The 21,138-nt window shown below is 39.2% G+C and overlaps 1 protein-coding gene across 2 annotated transcripts in view; it reads right to left on the reverse strand.

Moving 5' to 3' along the window:
• LOC119507198 overlaps positions 1–21,138 on the reverse strand; it is a 308,269-nt gene that overhangs the window by 133,957 nt on the left and 153,174 nt on the right. The window lies entirely within an intron of this gene.

Genomic DNA, 21,138 nt, shown 5'->3' on the forward strand with positions numbered 1-21,138 from the left:
CCAGGTTGTTTCTGTCTTTCCTTTCTGTCTAATTCTGGGTGTTGACCCATCTGCAGGCTGGTTCTCCTCATGGCTGTGCCCATCCCAAGCATCACATTCAGCCTGACCAGGATCGTCCATGGCAAGGTCTGAGGGAGAACTTCAAGCAAAGTAAACAGAACCAGAAACCCCAGAGCAGCCTTCGCTCAGCCTTCATTGGCCAGAATTGTTTTTCACATGATTATGACTAAACTCATCTCTGACGGGAAATGGAAACTCCACAGCAACTTAGACCCCTTGTTGGAGATGAGACTGGGCCATTTCACTGGAAGTGATGATCACAGGGAAGAGGCTGGATCAGGATTCCATTAGAAAGGGAAAAAGGAAGTGTGTGAATGCTTGTTGGGTAGGCAACTAACAATATCTGCTACACAGAGAGAAGATAGTCAGAACTCCCACTTTTTCAAAATGAAGAGGGAGATGAAAAGATCTTGGGAGAAACAGTCTAGCCTGGCATACTGAATACATGTACAGTCCTCTTGTCTCTGTTATTGAACTCTTGACCACCAGTACCTCTCAATTCCCTAAATCATCCCTTTATTCACATTTTTCACTATCTACTTATCATTTCCAGAGGCTTCCACCAGTGCCAGGAACCTCAATTATTCATCCAGGAAGTGACACTAGTAAGCAGGAATAGAGTTCCATATTTATCATTCCTTCAGCATGAATTTTAACAAGGCACCAGAGGAAGGTTCAACATTTCTCTTTTTTCTTATATCTCTCTACAGATCTTTAACACACTTAATGACTGACTTAAGGATCTGGCATCAATTGCCATGAATTATTAGGTGATTATTTCATAAGGGAGAAGCGAAAAGGAGCAGGAGAGGCCCGGGAAGGCAGTTTGTCCATCTACAAGGGGAGTAAAAAGAGGAGGGATACTGTCACTCGATGTTCACTTTGCTCCCCAACACTGGATACAAGAGGGAATAAAGAAACATCCAGAGTCAGAGAGCAGAATAGGATGAAAGGGCATTATTGATTTCAAGAAGAAATAGTTCTCTAGGAAATCAAGATATAATGATAACAATATGTGCAATATAAAATTTATTACTTGGGTCACAAAAGAAAAAAAATTCAATGGCATATTAATTATTTGAAGATTTTCCTTATAACTTTATTTCACCAGAACAAATTGATCCTATAATAGACGGAAAGGTTTAATGTTTAAATGTCTATATGTACCAAAAAATAGAATCTATATTTTCAGTCTAGGCTAAAGATATCCTGGTCTATCTTGAAACATGTTTAGATGAATGTGCTATAAATATAAACAAAAAAATTAAATAGAGGAAAGAAAGAACCAAAATATTGGTGCACTTGATATGTGTGTGTGTGTGTGTGTGTGTGTGTGTGTATTGTCAGGATTTTTTTTAAGCTACATACTGTATACAGTTAAGTGGAAGAAAACTAAATGACATTGCTGAAGCCAGTTCCTGTGAAAATAGTACTTACAAGCGTTACACAGTAGTCACTATACATTAATTCCCTCTCCCATCACTTAATTGCATCACCCTTTAAGATAGACGTATGATGTAATTAGAGATTTGAACAGTGCACAGCCAGATCACTTAAAGTAACATTGTTAATGGGCTCTAGAAGTTCTCCCTTTAATATTGCCAGTGTTATAACTTCTAATTACCTTAATAATTAGGGCTCTGTCACTCATGATTGCGGTAACAGTTCCTAACACTAATGGGTATTCGAGGTCTTGTACGAGGCATGTTTTGATGTTCTCATCTAGTTACTTAGGGTCGGAAGGAGCTATTTGTCCTTGGAAACCTAGTGGTTGCTAAGAGGTGGCCTGGGCATCCTTACTAACTGCTTTAATGCTGCCTTTGCCACCGCTGTTTTCATTCAAGAGGGAATGTATAAACTCTATTCACTAAAAACTACTCATGAAATGCAAATGTGGCACCTATGGATGAAATTTTCTGAATTTAAATTGCCCCTGTTGCTAGTACTACAAAATAACATTATAAACTTGGATGTCAAGTCAACTGGAATTGAAATTAAAAGGCACTGAAATTTCTTTCATGTACAGTTAGGATCTGCTGTTAATTGACAAAGGTGAGAAATTTGAAAGTAAATGAGGGAAAATGAGAAGAATCTTGCTGCTCTGTTGAGAATCATATGGGAGTACGTGGATTGGAGGAAAGGCTCTGCCTCGTAATTTTATATAAATCTAGTTGAACTTAATAAGATGCAGAAGAAAAGGTGAAAAAGAACATTTGGGGGATAAAACTTGTATTTATAATACTGACTTATTAAAAAGTATGGTTCTAATAATAGTCATCTAAGAAGAGAGGCAATTTAAAGTACTGGTATACTCATGAACTCTTAAAGTCACATGCATCATTTGGGGTCCACATCAAATGCCATCTTAGCAATGAAACTTTCCCTGGTTCTTCCTTGACCTCTTCACCCAAGAGTGGCCTCCCCTTCTTTGGAGCCCTATAGCAATTTCTTTGTCTTTTAGGACACCGGTACTTTATAATCCTGTAGCAACGTCTTCTCTTCTAATTATACTGTATGTTCCTTGACAATAAATTGCAAAAATTAATCATCTGTGTATCCCTAGTTTTTAGCTTGTGCCTTTCACAGAAATAGACACAACATAAGTTATGTGTTGAATGAATATGTGAATGAAGAGTTGAATAAAGAAACAAAAAGAAAAATCTGTGACAAGCTTGATGAGAGTATAATACCAATTAGTGCACTGAAGCAATAGGTTTGGAATTTATTCAATCAATTTTTCATTAGGGTATTTCCTAATATTCAAAAAGTGATCAGCAGCAATTAATTCATCTTAGAACAGTGCACTTGGTGTATAACTAGACCTTCTCAGCAGACCTCAAAGGTACATATGGCAAACTATAAACTACACAAAACAGAAAAAACAATTGTCCTTTTGCAGTTGTAAGCCTCACAAGGATTATATGCTTAGCCTTCCTCCAGCTTTCCTACTTGAGACAGCCTCCATCCCAGATGGCATTCCCAAACTTTCTTTAGGAGACAGAGTCCTAGGAAAGCAAGATGCTCCTTTCAGTTCATGACTTATTGAATTCCACCATATGAATGTGAAAAATCCATAAAATGCCTACAACATTTCAGACTCCATGTTAGGGACATAATGTCTCATCTGATTTAATCTTCATAGTATTCCTACAAGACAAACATTATTATTACCATTTTCCCAATGTGTAAAGTGATGATTTGAACCCAGAACTAGCTTACTACAAATGTTATAATGTGGAAATATGCTCCTAAAAATCACAGTGCTTTGCAAAACCATGTGATTAAAGCCACAGAGCTTTATGGGAAAAAATAGGTTAGGAACCCAACACTTAAAACTTTAATGATACATTAAAAATATATAAGAACTTCATAAAATATTAACACAGTTTTCATAGGTTAAATGGTTAAGACTTGCCATAAGAAATATGGCACTTCACTTGAAAAAGTCCTGACGTGCTTGTGGAATTAGATGTTGGAGGATTGCAGCTTGTGAATGACTGACATGATAGAAGGGGGGTTATCTGAAATTGGAAGGGAAGTTGTAACACCACCTGTGGGTGAGTTGACTCATAACATATGGTGAACTGAGTTAGCTGGTGAGTGTTTGAGGTGTGTGCAAATGCATTTTTTGTATTCCTACCTGGCTCCATTCAGCTGGGTGCAGTGTTTTATGTTCACTGAATGCTTGCATGCACCTAGCATTTCTTGCAGAGGAAATCACATATAAGCAAACACAAAATGTACTCTATGTTCAATATATCAATTGCATTGGAACACACTCACATTTTCAGAACCACTGTTATAGCAAAACTGTCTGGACATGCTTTTTCTCCTGCCCCTGTGCCTCCTGCAGTGCTTTATAGTACATGTATACATTTACACATAATAGCCCAATAACTATGGGAGGCAGAGAGTTTATCTCGTTATATAAAAGTGAACATTTAGGATCAGAAATACTCAGTCTTGCTTCGGGTTTCTCAGCTGGTGAGTAGAAGAGTCTGGACTCTACCACATATCTTCTGGCTTAAAGTTCGCAGTTTCTTTCTATTACCCTGTCAGTGTTTCAGAAGAATGATTTTATTAGCAGAAAGTATCAACTGATTATTTGTAGTCAATGTAAAATAAAAACTTGGAGAAATGGGCCCATGAAAGAAAACAAACTGTCACAATGAGCTTATTCAGCAATATCCTGAACTTTTCATTATGTGTGTGCTATTTGATCAGTCACTTTATTTTCTGCTAGTGCTTATGGATTTCAAAGGCTGAAGGGAAATATATGGAAAAAAGCAATTCTTCCTCTTGCAAATTTGGAAAAGGCATCCAATATCCAGCTGTACTGGTAAAATACCTTATTCTAACTGCTGGCCCTGGGTGCAGGGTTTGAGAGGTCTCTGATGGGACAGGGAAGAGGGAAGGAAGACAGAGGTTAGATCTCAGAGTTAAGCCCAAAACGGTGAGTTTGGTTGAGACATGTTATACAGGTGATGGTGAAATATCAATGTAGCAATAACCAGCTAACCATCAGAAACATGGATTTTTGAGTCCGGAAGAAAGATTAGAAGAGGGTCCAAGGTGGAATCTTAAGGAGACCCCACATTTTGGGGGTGGGATCAAGGAGAGTTAGAAGAAGACAGAGCCTGGGAACACCTGCCTCTGATAGAACATAATTCATCAAACTTAACCCCTTTTCACCAATATTCTATCTATGCCATCATTATAACTGTAACCAATATCAGCAAATATTTACTAGATACCTCCTGACTCCAGGCTATAGTGCTGAGATATAGACGTGCTAGACCCAGTCCCTTCTCTCAAGGCACTTACAGTAGAGCTGGGAGAGAGGACACATCTACAGGAAGAAGCCACTATAAATCAAAGGAATAGGATGTGCGCTAAATAAGTGACAGACATGTAATGTGGCAGCAATTCCACAGACAGACAAGCACTTATACTGGGGCAGACTGAGAAAATTTCTCAGAGGAAGAGGAGCCTTAGTTGAGTTTTGATTTCAAAAGGCAAAGAGATGGAAAGACATAATTTCAATCAGGGAATGGGAAAGGGATGAGTGCAGAAGGCAAGGGAAAGTGAAATGCATAATCAGAGGATATAAAGTAGATTGTTTAATTGATCTTTGAGCATGGGAGAGCTCAAGATTTGAAGTATTCGGAATGGAAAACAGGGAGGATGTGAGATGCAAGGGCAGAAGTAGGTCTCATCTTCAAAGTTCCTACCAGAGGTGATGAGAGAATGTGGGACCATTAATAGCAGTTGGAACATTGGCTAAGAAATTGGTGATGAGGAGATAGTGAATTTGGTTGAGACATGTTCCATTTAAGGTGATGGATAAATATAAATGTGTAAATAACCAGAAAATCACTGCAGAGTAGTTCTTGAGTTTGGGATAAAAGTTGGAAGTGGGTTCAAGACCAAACATTAAGGAGCTGCTCCTCTCCACATTTCATGACAGGCAAAAGGAGAGTTAGTGACTGAGAAAAATCAATTAGAAGAGGAATGTTCTCAAGGCATCACTAAAGCCAAGGTAAGAGAAAGCTTAAAGAAGGAGAGGTGTCAGCAGTGTCCACTGTTTCCAAGAAACTGAGGAGAATACTTACTGAGAAAATAGTCCAGATTGTGTACGTCCATGAAAGAAATTTGGACTTCATTCCATAGCCAATGTAGAGCCCCTAAAGTTTTGTGAAGAAGGAGCTGACAGGATGCAAGCAATAATTTAGGAAGATTAATTTGCCAGGGGTGTGAGGGATGGATCAGAAAAGACTCAGCCTGGAGGCAGGCCTGAGGGTGATGAATGAGTCAGAGACACTGCGGGGTGTCCCACCTGGGTGATGGGAGAATGGTGCTGCCCGACAGAGACTAGTGATGGACCAGATCACTTGGATAAGAATATTATGATGGAGAGCAATGGGATCAGTAAAGAGCCATGCCGTTAAGCAGAGTAGGTTTCTTCAGTCTTACTTAATTTGGGGCTGTATTCAATGTGTAAGAGAATAATGAAGCATTTGAATGAATGGGAATATTGCTTATAAGAAACAAAGGAGAATTCTGTAGGATGGAACATCATTTTTAAATGTAAAGTGACTTTTGGTAAAGCATATCTTAATTCCTCATTGACTGATGGAAAATAAGAAATGCATTTTCCATGGGCAAAAAAATCCTGCTGCATCCTGAGTTTCTAATAATGAAAGATTATTGTGGAATTAGATGTTGGAGGATTGCAGTGTGTGAATGACTGACATGATAGAAGGGGGGTTATCTGATATTATCTAAGTCATAATAATATCAGTCATAAATTGGAAAGTTTTCACAGCACTCTAGAAATTCCTGCCAATTTCTTAATCCCAAAGTCTTAGTCCGATCTTGGATTTTCCCAATCTTTGGCAAATCATGAAAATTTCTGCTTTGCCTAGATACATACCCTGACTCCACCATCATAGGGAGGAATACTTAGATCCTTTTAATGTGGTCCCTCCGCTTTTGGACCACTGGATGAATCAAAGTTTTGGCTCTCAAACCAGATTAGGGGCTTCTCAAAGACAATTCGGTGCTAGGGGCTGGACACGTGGGGAAGTGACTGGGCAGGACTCTGAGCCCACACCTTGATTTCGAAGCGTTTTTTCCACCCTGCATTTTGGGCTTCCAAGTAACAGCTTATTTGATTGGAACATTCTGTGGTTTGAAAAAAAGACTTTGAAAAACACCTGAATTAGGACATGATATGTATTTATATTATAAAACGATTTTGCCCTTAAGAATATTTCCATATTTTTTAAAACAATGTTAAATAAAGCTCAATTGAGGTAAGCAGAAGAGATTCACTCAGGCCTTTTTAAGGAAAAGGTTGGGGTGGTTCTGGTCATTGTACAGATGTAAGTGGGCCAGGTTGAAACCGGAAGAGTGTTGAGCAGGAGGCAACCTAAGGACTGGCTCCCTTCTCCCTCCTTCGTCTTCCAGGCTCTGTGAACTTTCTCTCTCATGGCCTCTCGGTCTTTCTCCAAATCCCACCTAGATTCCTAATCAAGAGAGAATAGTTGCCTCTGGTACCTCTGTTCTGTACCTTTTTCTCTGCTACTTTTCTGACCTTCTGATTGGTCTACCTCCTCTGCTACCCAGGACCTTAACCCTACTCGGGCTGTTCAGATCCTCCCAATGCCAATGCCAGGTCCACACAGGGTGGGGGCTCTGGAGCTGTGCATAATCCAAAATACACATTGCTCCCACAGAAGTTTCCGTCTCCTCAGTTGACCAGTCTCTACCAAATGGAAAGTAATCAAATTCTCAAGTCAAAAAATTCAATTGAATAAAAACAGAATTATTGTGAGATTAATAAAATGGCCTGATCTAGCCCACATGACAAGCAACCCAGGTGACAGCTGTCAACTCTGCTTTAAATTTATATGGAGACAATTCTGGGTTCTGTGCTGGTTGGAAGTTCCAGAACAGAAGCGGAGGTTTCTAGAATCTCTGTGTAAACTTGCTCCGTTTTCTACGCTTAACATAGGGAGTCTGGACTAGATGGGAAAGGGGTGAGAAACCTACCCTCCACATCCCTTCTTCAGGAAATAGGGCTGCCTGCCATTTTCTTGTCCAACCTTGCACCCCCACCCCACCCCCACATGCTCAGTCTATCCAGTTTGAGGTGGTAGCTGGATGGGGGGTGAGAGCCAACTGGATTTTACTCACATTCTCATTTATCACAAATTGCACTGATATATGAATAACTGATAAAATTAGGTATTTGCATTTTTAAAATACGCTTTTTAAAATACAGTTTTATTGAGATATATTCATATACCCTACAATCATCCACAGTGTACAATCAACTATTCACAGTACCATCATATAGTTGTGTATTCATCACCAGAATCAACTTCTGAATATCTTCCTTACTCCAAAAAACATAAAAATAAAAATAAAAGTAAAAAGAAACACCAAAAACATTCCATACCCCCCACCCCACCCTATTTTTCATTTAGCTTTTGTCCCCATTTTTCTACTCATCTGTCCATACATTGGACAAAGGGAGTATGAGCCATGAGGTTTTCACAATCACACAGTCACACCATGTAAGCTACATAGTTATGCAGTCATCTTCAAGAATCAAGGCTACTGGGTTGCGGTTTGACAGTTTCAGGTATTTCCTTCTTGTTATTCCAATACACTAAAAACTAGAAAGGGATATCTATATAGTGCCTAAGAATGCCCTCTGGAATGCCCTCTTGACTCCATTTGAAATCTCTCAGCCCCTGAAACTTTATTTTGTTTCATTCTGCTTCTCCCTTTTGGTCAAGAAGATTTTCTCAATCCACAATGCTAGGTCCAGGCTCATTCCTGGGAGTCATGTCCCACGTCACTAGGGAGGTTTACAACCCTGGGAGTCATGTCCCCTGTACTGGGGAAGGCAATGAGTACACCTGCAGCGTTGGCTTAGAGAGAGAGGCCATATCTGAGCAACAAAGAGGTTCTCTGGGGGAGATTCTTAGGCACAATTATAAGTAGGCTTAGCCTCTCCTTTGCAATAACAAGCTTCATAAGCATAAGCCCCAAGATCAAGGGCTTGGCCTACTAAATTGTTAGTCTTCAATGTTTGTGAAAATATCAGTAATAACCCAGGTGGGGAAGTCCAACATTTCCGCATTTTTCCCCAGTTCCCCAGGGGTCCCCTGCAAATATATCCTCATTTTCTGCCCAAATTACTTTAGGATGTATCGGAATTTCACACCAACCTGTATAAGATCTCATAAAGTATGCTTTTTTTTTTTTTAAATTAAAAAAAGTGCCTCAAATTGGTGGAATGTGTTGAGGAGAGGTTCGTTCAAAGTGTTCAACTACTGTGGGGCTACTCCAACTACTCTAGCAGAACAAGGGAAAGTTATTTGGCACCACACATCTGAAAGACAGCCCACAAGTGGAATAAGTGAAATTTCACCAGTAATTTTAATGCCTAGCAGACTTAGGTTGAAATAGGAAATGCAAGCAGCATCTACCATATAATGTTTTTCTTTAAATAGTCTCTAAGTTCAAAGTTTCAGTCAGTTAAACAAAATCACTGCACCATTTTATTTTGTAAATCTAAAATTCAGTAAAGCATTCTGTTTTTAAAATAGTGTCTGAACTTATTATGGCACTGTCCTATTGGTAGAGGGCATAACATTTATTGACCATTAATCTATTTCCATAGGTTTTTTCATTCTCTTCCTAAAATGGCATTGTGCATGTCTTTTAATTATTAGGTCAAAGGCCTGCATTCAGACCACATTTGTGATGACCTAAAATGGTAATTAACGGCATACAAGAATTTGAGATAAGAGTGACTTGTACACACAATACAGAAGACCTCACTTCTTCACTAAGGTCTCATGCCTAAATGACTGTTTATCTTCTCACACAAATGAAAATAATTATTATTATAGACTAGCAGAGCCTCATGGTGCCTGAATGTTGAAAGGCAGGACAAACAGATGTCTCTTTCTTCAATCTATGGGTGCTGGTTCTTAGCCATTTTGTCCTCATGGATCTCTGCCTTATATATTAAATTTTTAAAAAATACGTATGTGTCCCAATTCCCCACTAGATTAATGTTTTCTTCATAAAAAGTAATATTTCTTTTTATGCACTTTTTTCCTCATATCCCCGAGGTTCCTAGGTGTTCAGTAAAGTTTGCTGATGGATTCATTCATTTATATTGAAAGATAATGCCAGAAGGATAGATATCTGACCCAGAGGTAGTCTTTCCACACTGTGCCCACACAAACCAATGCCACTCAGCATCTAAAGCCAGATTTGGACAGTCTTCTAAGTGATTTTGCAACTTAGACTCACAGTTGACCAAAATTTCTCCCCCCAAAAGCCATATTGCCCTATTCTTAAATCATACCCTCAGGATGGAGCATTGTTAACTTTTGTTTCTCAGGATTCTAGATTTGCCACATTAAAAATATTTCACTGTACAATTAAAATGCCATTAAAGTATCTTGGGCGTTGAACTGTGCATCACTTCTTGCCTGTGATGGTTATGGTAACTGCTCTGCCTGTGTCTTCGGTGCATGCAGAGCACAATCTTTTGGGTGATCATTTTTTTTCCTTGCCATTTATTAGCGTTCACGGGGTTATATAGGTGATGAGGGTAAAAAGTGCTTAAGGAGCCAGATATGATGCTTGCTGTGGGCATGTTTCAGCTTTAGAAATGACTGCTTTCTGAACCCACTATTGTCTGGCATGTGACACAGGAATGGGTTACCTGGGGTCCCATTAACCCAAACACAACTAACTATTCATTCAGAGTTTATTAATGTGGGGCCACCAACTTGACTTTTGGTAGCTACCAGAACCTCAAGTCTGTGCGTGATTTCCAGTGCTTCTGTAGGGTCAGTGAATTCAGGGCACCGGGTAAAGATCTACATGTTGTAGTTTTCCTGTGGTTTTGATGTGAAGGAAAGAAAATATCTGTTGTGCTGACAGCAGTTATGTAACCTTGAATTATCAAACTTGCTTATCTATAAGACAAGGCTCATTAAGTTATAGAACCTGAACTTCCCTTTTAAATTTTAAAGATTCACCTTGAAAATACCTAGAAGAAGTGTATAAACTGAACATCATGTAAGGAGAAGAGTTGGAAAGCCTAAGTCATGTTTTCTGAACCTTGCTTTGATTACAATGATGAGTTTTTCAAAACTCTTTGACAGTGACCATCCACATGCCAACTCTTTTCTATGACCAATGACCTTGTTCCAGCTCCCCATTCTCAGCCATTGTGGCTCCTCCACACACGAACTCTCCTACAACCACTCTCAGTGTGTTTGATGCTCTCCTGTTAGAACCAAATGATTATAGTGAGAACCAGCACAAGGAAGTCCCCAGGGTACATTCTGGGGGTACACAATAGTTTCACTGCAGCTGTAGTTGGTTTACAAAGAACTGTCAAGTAAAAGTGGGTTTGGGTGGCTGGAAGTTTTCTAGCAAGTTTACTGGTCATGAAGTTTGGCCTTAATTATCAGAGTATGCGAATAAAAAAATACTGCAATTCACAGCTGGAAAGAAATGATTGGATTTCTCTTAAACCTTTTCCTTAATTCAATCCCAGGAAGCACTCTTTGTTTTAAGCAGTGAAAGAATGGCTGTCTTCTGACAATCACTATGCCTAACCTTTATCCAGGGCAGGGACTAGTTGACCATTTATACAAGAGCTTCAATAACAGCAATGGCTAACATGTACTGAGATTTTACTACGTGGTAAGCCCTGTGTTAAATTTGTTACATGTATTATTTCATTTATTCCTCAAAACAACTCTGAGACAAAGGTACTATTTTCATCCCCATTTTACAGATGAGCAAAAGAAGCTATAGAGAAGTTATGTGATGTGCCTGAGGGCCCAGGGCCAGTAAACGGCAGAACTGGAATTTCTGAGTTGATGGTGGAAGACAGACAAACACTGAAATGCTAATGTGGCACCAACTATTAATCAACCAAATATATACTAGATTATTTCCTCTTCAATTAGAACATAATTCCTATATATGTAGTCTACACATATGTATTATAAAGATAGTTTAATGAATGAATGAATTGGTTGAACCCGCAAATTATCCAATTTGACCTGCTCTTTAATCAGTTTCTCTCCTATTTAAACAAAAATCAAGTAGTACTGAGCACAAGTAGTACTGTGAATACTCATGGCTTCACAAGGCATATTTAATATATAAGACGATTAAGAAATTACCCCGTCATCCTTTTCAATCCAAGATGGAGTCAACAATTACCCTCTTTATTGAAATCTATAGGCGCATATAAATGATTAAAAATTCAACAAGCTAAGAACAAATTGATGTCAGTGGCATTAGGTATTTTTTTTTCTATCCATTGTTTTCAGGAAAGTATCACCCAGAAGTGAGCCTGGGTTCTAGAAGAGAATTATAAAATTCCATCTCAGTGGGTCAAATTTGATCACTCTATTTCGAAGGACACTTGGCTCTACCAGATGTGAAAAGATAAACATGGGAGAGTCTAGTCTCTTTCACTGAGAATGCTTTGCCTTTGGCATTCTAGCCTTAGGACATAATTCTAGAAAATACATGGTTATCATGAATGCCAAGAAAGATAATCCTAGAAGAATATTTATTATTTTTAGCTTCTTGGACAGTAACACTAAGTAGCTTCACAGAGGACATCACAGTAGAGACATGAACCCAAGGAGAAGATATTATCCCCAACTGATGCTCACCAAAGAATAGACTGGTAGAAGGTTCACGAGGTAGTGCATATTTTTAATAGGAAGCATATCAGGCTCAGATGAATGAACATGTAATATTCCCTGGGGCTTTTGGATTAAATGCAGACTTTAATAATTACTCTAATCACCTCTGTTGTGATTCTACCTTTGAATCTACATCAAACAAGCATATAACAATTATTACACTTTCATTTAATCCACTAGTTCCAGGAAAACTGACTATCATTATTTCCTTCTTACACGCTTTTGCCTAGAAAACAAGGCCAGAGATCAAAAATTGTTTTTATTTAGTGGTAAACATGTATTTAGTTCCTAATGAGAAATTTTCTTTTTTACACATAATTTTAGTGCGCTTACCATTCTGAAAGCCATTGTAACGCTGTCTGCCTCAGAGTTTATAACACAACCCATGGATCCTACAGGTAACAGTCATGGGACCTTGTCCCCACCCCACCGGGGCATTGCGGCTGATATACTCCTTGTGGTCTGCAATACTTTCAGAGCTTTCTTCCAGAAAATAGCTTAATGGTTATTATTCTTCACCAGGGCTAAAACATGAGGGATGTGTGTATGTTTGAGGGTTTACTAAAGGTACGCAGAGGCCCTGGGCCTTTCCCTTAGCCCCTGACAAAATCTCTTCCACTCACTCGGCCACAGTGTCTGGAAGTGATACCACAATGTCTAAAATGGCTTCACAGTTTACTATCTCTGGGACTTTGGGCAAGTTACCCCTATAAACCAAGTGTCTTCACCAGAAACTTCAAAGAGCTGTGGTGGGAGTTAAATGAGATAATAACAGTGGTTCCCAAACTTACTGGATTGTTATAAATCACAGAGATGCTTTTAAAAAATACGTATTTTCCATCCTCCTCCCTAGAGATTTTAATTTAGAAGGTCTTAGACAGTATAAGAGGGTGAGTATCTGTATGTTTAACAAGAACCCCAGAAAAATGTTTATGACCAAGGACATAATAATGATGTAAACGTGACATAATAGAGATGTAAAGTTCTTGGCACAAATACTAAACAGATTGAGACGGAAGCCTGGTAAAAGGGTAAAATGACTCACTAGTACCATCAAGTACACTGTGGAAACTAGGTAATTTAATATGACCCTGGGGCAATGGACTCAGGGAAGCCGAGTTTTGATGAAGGAAGTTGGCTGGGAAAAATTCATTCAGTGGGGCTACAGCGAAGGAAGGTAGGACAGGGATGAGGTGTTGGGAGACCCTGGAGCATCAGGTGGGCCTGGTGTGTAGCTGCTGGGAGAGGTCAGACACAACCTTTACTGAGAGGCAGGAAATGCTATGGGCAGACTTCTCAGCAGCTTCTTATCTAATATCTAGAGCCAGAGTGACAGAATTGGAACACGGAAATATATAACTCACCCATCCCTTGCCATCTAGAGAAACGTCTCAGTTCTGGCTGCCAAGTGTAACACTTGAGAAGCCTTTCCTAATTGGGTGCCTGGGGAATCCACCCCTGGGGATGATGATTTAGTGAGGTGGGGTGGTGCTCAGCTTCAATGTCATTTGATTGTCTTGGTGATCTGAAGGGTAGCCAGTGTTGAGAATCACTAAATGGAAGCTTCAAAGGTTCAGTCATTGACCTGTTTCTCAAGCTTGACAGAGTTCTCTGGGTGATCTGGTTTCTCTGTGACTACTGATGTCCAGTCTCTACGTCTGTCCAAATGTTCTTTTCTACTGAGACCACCCATAAAAGTGCAAAAGAGTTTCAAAGGTATTGCACTTTTTCCAAAGTGGATACCCCTCAGGTAACAGACAAAGTTGTCAGCTTATTTCAGGTAAATAGTTACATCAAATTGCAAAACCCTTTAAGGATGAAACAAAAGCTTGGAACAGCAAGCAGATCACTGTCACCAAGCTCCCACTTTCAAGGACCAGCCACTTCCTTCAAGCTTTGGTTGGGGCTGTTAAGAAGCTTCCAAAGAACCAGAATGCCTGGCAATTTCTCCTTTAAAACTTTGTTATGAAAGTAATCATTTCTGAACAAAATGTTTTCTTCTGTCACCCACTGCATACCTTTATTTATTTACTGTTTCAAAACTTTCCTCTGTAGGTGAAAATAAAAATGTAGGAAAGCTGATGCTGTAGCTATACACACAGATTGGCCTGACTGGATTAATTTAGAAATAAAATGTTTCATACAATGATTTTATTTTGTATGTAGGTGGAGAAAAATAGTTTGAAGAAATGTTTTCCTTTCTGTTAGTTATTCCAAGTGAGTATAGCAATAACCAGACAATGGCAGCAATGTCAAATGGAAAGAGACTAACTGAGTTAGGCACTGTGCTAGGACATATAGTTTTACATATATTGTGTATATGCGTGCGTGTATATGTCTATACACATGCAGACATGTGACTCACATATATCATATAAATTATACATATCACACAACACTGTTATGTTAAATCTTATTTAATCTTAACAATACACCTGTAACGAAGCTATTATTTCCTCATTTTACCAATGAGTAAAGCACACTCAGATAAATGAAATAACCTGTCCCTGGTACCACAGACAGAAGCTCTTTAAGCAGTAGAAGAAATCAAAGTAAATAAGAGATAATTTATTTATTCTCTTGTCATGAGGTCTGTAGGGCCACAGAACATGTGGAATTAGTTCAGAAAGGGCTAGGAAGGGATCAGATCCCATCCTTTCATTCTGCAGATGAGGAACCAAGCTCAGGGACACTGACACAGTCATAGACTAAGGGTGTGTACTCAGGTCTTGGCTCTTCCCAATCTCTACCGACGAGTTATTGATTGTTTCCCTGCCCTTCTAGGTACTTCTGTTTACCTAAGGAGGCCTCACTTTTGAGATTGGGCTGGAAAACAGAACAAGAACACTGATACGTTTAATGGATGCATGAGGGTTTTTTAGATTAACAGAGAAGCCTTCTGTAGAAAGTGGCTGAGGGCGTCATGAATTGCCACCTATTGATACTTGTCTTCTATTCCGTCCTATTCCACCCTGTCCCATTCCATTCCATTCCATCCCACCCCAAACTGTCCCATCCCAATCATCCCATTTTAATCCCTTCTTTGTCTCCATCCTCGGGATCGTGGTAACAGGATCTAGCTCCCCCTTTTCCATGCAGGCTTCTGCTGGACATTTATTTATGCATACCTGCTTATTCTAGCTCAACAGCAATCTCCCATTCACCTCCCTGGGGCACTGAAAAATTCCCTAGAGTCAGAAGTGTCAATCAAGAGGGTACAGCACAGCTAACCTCTTCACATTTTCTCCCCCTCTCCCACTAGCACAGAAGCCCTCTAGGCTTATGGTGTTGGGACTGGGAATTGGATGGTTAATCGGAAAACATGTTAGAGTAGGGAATCATTTAAAAAAAAAACAGATCCATACCTCAAGCATTTTACCTTAAAATATATAAATATATAGCCAAGTCATTTTCTTTGAGTTTATAGGGTTCCTGATAGACTTCGAGTCCTTCTTGCGTAAATAACAAGCATTTATAATTCCTCTGTTAAGTTTCTTGTAAGAGAAACAATAAATTAAAGCCACTTGTGAAACAATGTTATATTTCAATGGTTTTCCCCACAACCCTCATTATTTATAGTTATCTCATCCATATTTAATTCTACATTTTAAAAAGCAACTTGTTTTTATCTAGTTTTTCCAAAATACCCAATTTAGTTTTCATACAAAAGCAATTTTTTTTTTCATTTTGCACTCATATTTCAGTGGCTCACATAATGTTTAAATTATAAAATTATGGCAGGAAGTACAACTGTCATATAAAAAAGTATCAGAACAAGCAGAAATATACCTGAGCTTACAACTCATATGGCAGGAACAGATGTAGGTCAGTATACTTGACCGAAGGAGTGAAGAGAAGTTTTCTGCTAAGTTGGTTGAGTTGAGGTGAATTTTAAAGGGCTCAGACTAGCTGCTGATCCCCCTTTTGGCTATCACTACTCTTATTTCCTTCCATGTATATATTTTGCTTTTAAAATCCTGTCTTCCATTCAATTCATCCCATTCAAAAATGGCAATGGATAGCAGAACTGTCTGCTATCTTTTCCTTTGTGCCATTTAAAAAAATAAAAATTCATGGAAATGTTTTTGATATTTCTTGATTTTATTCATACCTTCATTCATTGTGAACTAGAATATTAATACTTGAACAGAGTCAGCTGATTTTAATTCTAGATGCAAATACGCTACCAAGAATACTTGCCAATTCCACACAAGATCTTTGTCATGGGTCACTTTGGGTAAAGAACAAATGTCTCCACTGGAGTTTCTTATATTTGATTTGGCAGGAAATGATCAAATTGAACTTGCTGGAATGAGTCAACAGCTCACTAAATTTCCTTTTTTTAGATTTTCCTTTGTACATATCTTAAAATTGACCACATATTTCACTAAGAAATAAATGCCCCTTGTTTTGTGTAAGTTAACACCAAAGTACATTCATTGTACATGTAGTCTTCTGTTTAAAAATAAATGCATTCATGAAAATAATGTACTGAGATTTCTTTAAATCCAATAATGATACAAATTATCTAGTAATGATGGAGTTGGGTGGGGGAGGGGAGTGATATAGGAGAAGATTCATAGTATGAAGAAATGCATGCATTTTGCAAATTTAGATTTTATATCTTGGATTTTTCTAAAGCAAAACCCATATAGTATTCCAAAACTTTTATATCTAGGAAAATCACCATACTTTTCCTTAGGTATAAAAGTGCTGTATTTCATAACCAGTAAGTGTATTTGACAACTTTCAGTTCAATTCAATACATTGTCATGCCAAATTCTTTCTGTTTCAGTAGATTTACTCAAATAATGCTAGACCCTTTGTGGTAATTCTATGCTATTTAGAAAGGATTTACAGTGGTAGAAGAGAATTCCTTCATGAACCATCCAGAAACATTAGAAATTTGAGACTATCAAATAAATGCCAAGGAAGAAATAAATGTTTCTGAAATTGTGCCAGCTGCTATCAAAACAACAGCAGTGATATATGTTTTGGAGATTGAGCACTAGGGATTTTGCAGATATTCATTATATGCCAAGCTTGGTAAGCTACAGCTGATAAATTCAAACATGTTTAAGAGCAAATAAATATATGTAAACAAGTAATTTCTTTTAGCCTGTGAACTGATTTTTCAAACCATTTTTAAAATAAATAAAACCCCATTTCAAGATGTATTTATTCTATCAGGCTTGGTTACATTCAGAAGGAAAAGGAATATCCATGGCCTTTATCAAGAGGAAGTTGCCAAAGTGACCATAATCTCAAAATGTATACAGTGCCACAACAGTTAAATCTCCAAGGCGCTGAGAAATGGCTTGGATGCTGTGAGCAAAAAGTGTGGTTCCAGAGTATAATCCTACTGATACACTATGTTCTTTGCAAAAGGTTGTGAGGCCTTGGCCTAATAAGCATAATCTCATTACACTGCAAATAAAAGTTTCCTATTTATCTCCAGATTTCAAATGAATCTAATAAGGCTTATGATACAGTCACCCAATACCCTAATCATATTTCTGCCTATCTAAAAGCAATCAGTAATTGTGTTACAGCAGAACGTGCTGACAATACCTCTGACACAGAAAGGAGAATGAGAGCCCAGCTGTACTAATTAAATTAAATGCTAGGCTGATGGAATACATTTGCCGAAGCCGGGAGAGTATGGGTGCAGAATTAATAAGCATTACAGCTTAGAGCAGGAGATGATATCATAATGGATGCAAGGTTTTGATGTGGAGAGCCTCATTCAGATTCAATGTACCATAATGTACGGATGTGACAGCTGCTTAGAGAGGTGCAGAACCTTGAACGAAGTGCACAGGAACTTTCTCTCTTTTTTTAATGTTACTTGCTAAGGGATAGTATATTTTGCATTACCCTTGCAGCTTAAAAACTACCCAGTCCATGCTACCATTGGGCAGGTATTGCATCTGTGATTTATTTTTATTATTGAGCTTTCCTCCCCTTTCTTTACTCCATTTCTCCACTTCTCTCATTTCACCATTCTCTCTTCTGGCTCTGAAACTTTTGTGGCCATCCTTCTGATTTCTACACTCATTTTTAGATTAAAAATAATAACAATGCATCACCACCAGCTGGGGAAAATATCATTTTGGTATCTGTCTAAAAGACATTTTCCCGATTCTCCTAGTAAATACTAGGGCTCATCGGGAACGAGCCAACCGTCCATCATTGTGCGTGGGTCACCCCCTCTGGTGCACCCAGAGCCGAGCGCCATTCGGAAGGCTGGTCCGGAGCCACCTCCGCCAGCTCAGTGGGGACCGCCGTAGGGACCGCCCCGCCGCCCGCCGCGCTCCCCCTGCCCAGCCTGCTCGTGCCAGCGCAGCACAATTTCTTGCTCATAAATTAGCTGCGCTATCTCGCCGGCTGTAGTGGCGAAGATGCTGTGCCAGCCCAGCCGGCCAGGATTCATTATCATGAGAATTTTGACAGGATATTAAATTTATTAATCCTGAACTTTCCGGACTGACCCCTAACTCTGGAACAGACAATACTGATATCTGCCGGTAAAACACTTTCTCTGTTTTCTTTCTTCCTTTTCCTTTTTTTTTCCCCCAAACCATCCCACATTCGCCGGTCCCCCACTCCCAAACATACCACCCTCACTCTCCCTCCTGCACAGCCACAATCCTATATCCAGACACCATCTACATTTAGGTTTCCAGGCAGGTTTCTCTCATACAGGTAAGCAAAAAAGAGCACCCACACCCACATCTCTCTGTGTAGAAGTGTTTAGAAGTACCAGATTATTCACGGGTTCAGATATATGACTCATCCATTCTAGACACATTGGAATAAACTATATGCAATTGATGTGTCCGTAGGTCAAATCGTCGAATGCTGACAATTTCATATGGTTCAACATTCACTTACACAACTTTGACACAGATAAATAAGCATGTCTGTCACTGATTATGCTTGATCACACACACACACACCCTTGGCCCTGATGTTAGTTTGGTACTGCCTTAGTCATCTGTATTTTGTATTTCACCCCAGGAAAACTCAGCTCCACACTCTGATTCCATCTGTTAAAATTTTAAAAAGACCCAAACGCACTTATTTGGTTTAGAGCAGTCTGCCTCTTTCTGTACACATTCTCACTGCCCCCATGGAAATCAGACACTGTACATATGTTGTGATAACAACTGTTACTCTTTGTTTATTCCATCTATAAATAAACTCACTGTGCTACATCAAGCTCCAGGAATATTTTTAGAAAGTTTAGTGTATTACAGCAGAATTCAGCATCTTGCCCATTCATGCTCTTTCAGTGGTTCCAGAAAAAAACAATAAACTCCATAGATTTCCACTTACATTCTACCAGTTTAATCTTTAAATAATTCAGCATTAAAATCTGGTCAACTCTCCTACTTCACCGAAAAAACTCCTGCAAACACGGTGCCAATTAAGTTGCTGAAAACAGCAGATTTCCACTGATACTATACAGATAAAGCTGACCATTAAATCGCAATTTAACATCACCAGGCAGCAGTAGCTGCTGACAACCTCTAAAGCTTGTAATCTCATTTAACCCCCTCCTGTCATGAGCGGGCCCACCCCTTTAGCATAACCTCTGCCAAATTAGACCTGACATGGTAACAAGAGAAATAAAAACCTCTTTAGCTTAAAAGTCAGGCCACAGTGGGCAACCCTGACCTTCAGCTTCCCCCACACAGCCCACCCGTTTCTCCAGGGACCCCAGAGACATTTACGTTAGAGAGGAGAGAGATGGACAGAGGGGAGGTGGCGATGGGGAGGGGGGGTTGGGGCCTTAGCCACAAGGCAGTTGGATTTCCCTTGGGGCAAATTACAGAGAATTTTCCTAGACAATGGAAGAAAATTTCACCTGGGCTTTTTCAAGTCTTTCTTTAGTAATAAAAGATGAACCCTGATGGTTCTGTTCAAACTACTTTGGCTCAATATTTTCCATTGCCTGCAGTGCTCTCTGACTTAGAAGCCAGGGGACGTCTCTGTAGGAACACAGAGTGCCCCACTCGATGCCTTAGACTCCTTGCATTTTAAATGAGGTCATCTTAGCTGGTGGCTGAAGTCTTCAAAGCCATCGCCTGTAACTGGCATTTACTGGAGTTCTGTTTTCATAAGGAAATCGGGCTGCCTCTAAGGCCTCTCACAACAAACCCTCGTAGCTCGTCTTCTACACGAATTGCACTCATTTTGTTAAAGAGAGGGATGGGAGCAAAAGGGGTGAGGGGAACATGGGGTACCAGGACAAACACTGGAAGATGATTTTTACCACATATACAACCATTTCTCTAAGTAATTCCAGAGCTACTTTTCGAGAAAGAGCATACACCACCACATTTCGTACCTTACTAGCAATTATAAACCCAGATTTTTAACCAAAATAATTCTATTGGATCCTCTATTTCCAAGTAAATTTGTGCCTGTTTTCTTTTTTACAATCAGTTATTAGTTTAAAAGTGTTTCCCCCCCAAACTAAAGTAAACTTGTTTTTTTCCTCCTGAAAATATAAAAATGCTTTCAGGCCAAAAGTTAGAGGGCATCACTTTTAAGTTTGCATTCATGTTTCCAGTGCATCTTTGGACTTAAAAAGACCAAAACAGTATCACCCTAAAAAAAATTCTATGCACCTCTTCCTCCTCCTCTTCTGTTCCCCTCTGCCTGAATTCAAATATAGATTGTGACTACACAAATGAAAAACTTTTAAAAGTCAAACTAGAGTTTCAAAGGCAGAGGGGTGGGGGGAGATTCTCTTCCCTGTGCAGTCACACACTCTTTAGGAAGGAATTCAACAAATGACTGA

Source organism: Choloepus didactylus, chromosome 12 (assembly GCF_015220235.1).
Source record: "Choloepus didactylus isolate mChoDid1 chromosome 12, mChoDid1.pri, whole genome shotgun sequence".
Taxonomy (NCBI): Eukaryota; Metazoa; Chordata; class Mammalia; order Pilosa; family Megalonychidae; genus Choloepus; species Choloepus didactylus.